General features: G+C 48.3%; 1 long non-coding RNA gene across 2 annotated transcripts in view; it reads left to right on the forward strand.

Moving 5' to 3' along the window:
• Positions 1-4,225, forward strand: part of LOC109311758 — a 31,204-nt gene that overhangs the window by 3,689 nt on the left and 23,290 nt on the right. The window contains exon 1 of one of the 2 annotated variants that reach the window (XR_002101603.1): positions 766-1,116. The exons of the other annotated variant lie outside the window; for it this stretch is intronic. This is a non-coding gene — a long non-coding RNA (uncharacterized LOC109311758). Of the gene's footprint in view, positions 1-765; positions 1,117-4,225 lie in introns of those variants that run through there. 2 annotated transcript variants of the gene reach the window in all.

Below are 4,225 nucleotides of genomic sequence, written 5' to 3' on the forward strand. Positions count from 1 at the left end.
GCAGCGCTTTGCCTCTCATTGGCCCATAGACTTCTTGAGTCAGGTAGAGGTCATCCACGCACGAGAGAAAGCTTTGCGACTGCTCGGATTTTGCTGAGTGATCCTCCCACGAGATGTTTCACCACTGCCCTCCTTATTTAGAAAAATGGAGGGGACTTTTTTCTTTTCAACTTTCCCACTTACTGCTCCTCTTTGCTCTTCCATTACTTCTGTCAGTAATCTAAGGGCCACATTCTGTTCCACCTATTAGGTACTACAGTGGACTTATATGTTTATGTGCCATTCCACCCAGTTCAAATCCCTGAGAGAGTTAATACAAAAGGTGGGTAGTGTTAAACCCTGACTCCATGCAGTGTCCAACAAGTAGGGAGACGACGGTCCAATTGCTCATGGATCCTGGTACTCATTAGCCAGAGCAGAGCAGGGAGCAAACACCAGCACACATTGCTCGCAACAGCTTTATTCAGAAGGGAGACAGCTTCAGGCCAGCTCCCTCACAGACACACAGCCCATGAACATGAGAAGCAGCCCTGAACAACAGTTCTTTCCAATATTTATTCACCTTGGTTCATACATATTAACATTTACTCTGCCTTTGTCCCACCTTTGGTTCCACCCATTTCTCCTCCTATCTCAAGCTCCAACTCTGTTTACTGTTTGCTTCCTTGGCATGATATTGCCTATGCATTTCATATATTTACATGCCTCTTTGCTAAGAGGGCATGCGTAAGACTTTGACTCCTATCTTATTTTGGTCATTTTGCAGTTTCTCGCTGGTTCTTGCTTGTTTTCTTGCTGACTTCCGCATCTCCAAGGCTGTATCTCTGCTTTTGTCTTCTGACACTAGTCGCTTAACACATCATGCACTTTGCACCCTATCCTTTTGTTAAAAATCTGCTTACTTAAGCATTAGCTAAGTTAGTTGCTTTTAATATATACCCAGCCTTGTGACTAACAGCTTTTGCTGTGGTTACCTTTTAATACATCATCCAGCCTTGTGACCAGTAGCTTTTTGCTGAGACCCAGGAAATATCCTTCATTCAGCTGCACACTCAGTATGCCCCAAATTCCATATAGTTACCCCAACATCCAAAATCCATATCGTTACCCTAACAGGTGGGTCCTCTTCCTCAATGCTGTTTTGGTGACTCGGTCTTAAGGGTAATAGCTGCAATATTGATTTTCAGAGTGGCATAGAATTATATTTGGGCATCTAAGTGCACTTAGATGCCCAAGAAGATGAATAGAATCTACCCTTAAGAGTCTTGCTGCTTTTCTGCTGTGCTCTTCACACTGAATTCAGAGAGCACTACCTACCCTTCCACTTCTTGACCCTGTGAGTGCAAATGGAATTCTTTCTTCAATTCTGTCTCTGCCCTTTTGGATTTGTGGGCCTGGTTTTCTAATGTTATTTGCTTAAGCTTTTATGGAAAGGCAGTGGTCCCCTGCTACATGTGTTTGGAGCTTACTGTAGGCTTGTCTTAGTGGTAGAGAGAAAGAATGCCCTCAGCAATAATGTATGTCAAGCCAGTTACAAAGCTGGTATTGGGTTGAGCTACTTAGGTGGATGCCAGGGACACAGGGATACCTCCTGTTTTATGATGGTTACTGTCTATCTGGCATGCATCCTCCTCATCTGAAATAGCTTGTACCCTTTGCCATCGCACAAGTGCTGCTGTGAACAGCAGCAGCAGCAATGGCTAGAGTGACGAGAAGCCACTTCTAAGCAACTGCAGCACAGCCATCCCATTTCCCACCTCCTGGTCCATCCCAGTACACATTTGACACCCCATTCAGGGCAAGAAATAATTGCTTTAGTTTCATGGTTAGTAGTGGAAGAGACCTGAGCAGATCATCAAGTCTGACCCCTTGCCACAGGTAGGAAAGAATGCTGGGCTCAGAAGATCCTGGCAAGGTGTCTATCTAGCCTTCTTTTGAAGACCCCCAGGGTAGAAGCGAGGACCACTTCCCTTGGAAGTTGGTTCCAGATCCTAGCCGCCCTGACTGAAGTAGTGCCTCCTGATATCCAGCCTGAATCTGCTCTGTCAGCTTATGGCTGTTGTTCCCTGTTACTCTGGGTAGTGTTCAGGGGAACAGGGATTCTCCCATTGTCTGCTGATCTCCCTTGGCCAGTTTATAGATGGCCACCAGCTCCCTTCTCAGCTTCCTCTTGTGGAGGCAGAACAGGTTCAGATCCCGTAGCCTATCCTCATAGGACCTGCCCTGCTGCCCCCTGATCATATGAGTGGCCCTCCTCTGGACCCTCTCGATGTTGTCCACATCCCTCCTGGATGCAGTACTCCATCTGTGGCCTGACCAGTGCTGCATAGAGGGGGAGGATCGCCTCCTTGGACCTGCTTGTGATGCACCTGTGGATACATGACAAGGTGCAGTTAGACTTCTTAACTGCATCCCCACATAGGTGGCCCATGTTCATCTTTGAATCAATAATGACTCCAAGATCTTTTTCTGCCTCTGTGCTGGTGACAGGGGAGTTCCCCAGCCTGTAGGTATGCTGCTGGTTCTTCCTCCCTAGGTGCAGTACCTTGCATGTGTCAGTGTTGAAACCTATCCTGTTCTCATCTGCCCACCTCTGTAACCTGTCCAGATCTGATTGCAGCTTGTCCCTCCCCTCTAAAGACCCATTCACCACCACTTTCTGGGTGCAGCCCTCCAGCCAATTGGTGACCCATTTGACTGTGTAGGGATTGACACCACAGTCACCTAATTTTTTAATGAGAATGGGGTGAGAGACAGTGTTGAAGGCTTTTCCAAAGTCCAGTAAGACAACATCCACCATGATACCTGCATCCAGGGATTTAGTGACCTTATCATAGAAGGCCACCAGGTTGGTCTGACAGGACCTGCCTCTCATGAATCCATGTTGGTTGCCCCTAAGCATACACTTCCCTGCTGGTCCCTCACAGATGTGCTCCTGGATAATTTTCTTGAAGAGCTTCCCCAGGACTGAGGTAAGGCTAACAGGCCTATAATTTCCTGGGTCTTCCCTCCTTCTTTTTTTGAAAATGGGGACCACATTGGCCCTCTTCCAGTCCTCTAGCATCTTGCCAGAGTACCATAAGTGCTCGTAAAGCTGTGCCAGGGGACCAGCAATGACCTCTTCTAATTCTCTCAGGACTCTGGGGTGGAGGTTGTCAGGACCTGCTGATTCGGACATGTCTAGTCCCATCAAAAGGTCCCTGACTAGATCCACTCCAACCCTGGGCCTGGCTGTGCCTCCCCTGGGACCATCAGGGATCATGATGGGGGGAGGACTTGGTCGCTGCTCAGAAAAATGGAGGCAAAGAAGTTGTTAAATGACTCAGGTGAGGATGCATTAGGAAGTCATCATCCAGGGGTGCATGATGAAGTGCAATGGCAAGGTGCTGCGAGGTGGGCCAGCCTTCTTGGAAGGTGCTTTGCAGTAGGAGAATGGGGACAGTGTTGGATTTAGATGACTTATTTGGCAACACTGGCAGGCACTTCCTTCCACTTGTTACCTGTCAGCTCCATGTTCTTGGGGAACCCTGACACAGGATGCAGACTGTCTGACTCACAAAGAATCCCACCCCACCTAAACAGAAACTGATTAAAATGCAGTGAGAGACGCACCTAAAACCCTCCAGATAAGGGTGACAAAAGTGAAACAACTGCCCTAGGTCTCATTTGCATCTGAGATGGGACAGATGACTGTTCATTTACATGAGAGATGGAGAACAGAAAGCCTGAAGCAGAGACTGCAGTGAATTCTGGGATTGGCGAAGCAGGGGAGCACTGCATGATGGGGAATCTGTGTTCCAAATGCTAATCAACCCTCACACCCAGCTCAGCATTTATCAGAAAAGTTCTAATCTGGATTTACAAAGGCCTCCTCAAAGCACCATTCCTGCATCGTGGAGACCAACTGGCGGCTACAGGAATGGTGCTTTGAGGAGGGCTTTGGCTTCCTCAGCCACGACCAGCACATCACGACGAGAGACATGCTGGGATGGGATGGGCTCCACCTTTCCCCTAAAGTGTGTTCTCTTCTAGGTTGGCAGACCTCCTCCAGTGGGCTTTAAGCTAGGCTTGTCAGGGGAAGGGGAAGATGAGGGTGGAGGAAACATCAGACTGCCAGACCAAACAGCACCCACAACTACAGCCCAGCCCAGACCGATGAGCGAAGTGAATAAACAGGTAAGAGATAGGGGCCAGGGTAACGCTGGGACTAGGGGGTCAGTACACA

Source organism: Crocodylus porosus, unplaced genomic scaffold (assembly GCF_001723895.1).
Source record: "Crocodylus porosus isolate Cpor-Errol unplaced genomic scaffold, CroPor_comp1, whole genome shotgun sequence".
Classification (NCBI taxonomy): domain Eukaryota; kingdom Metazoa; phylum Chordata; order Crocodylia; family Crocodylidae; genus Crocodylus; species Crocodylus porosus.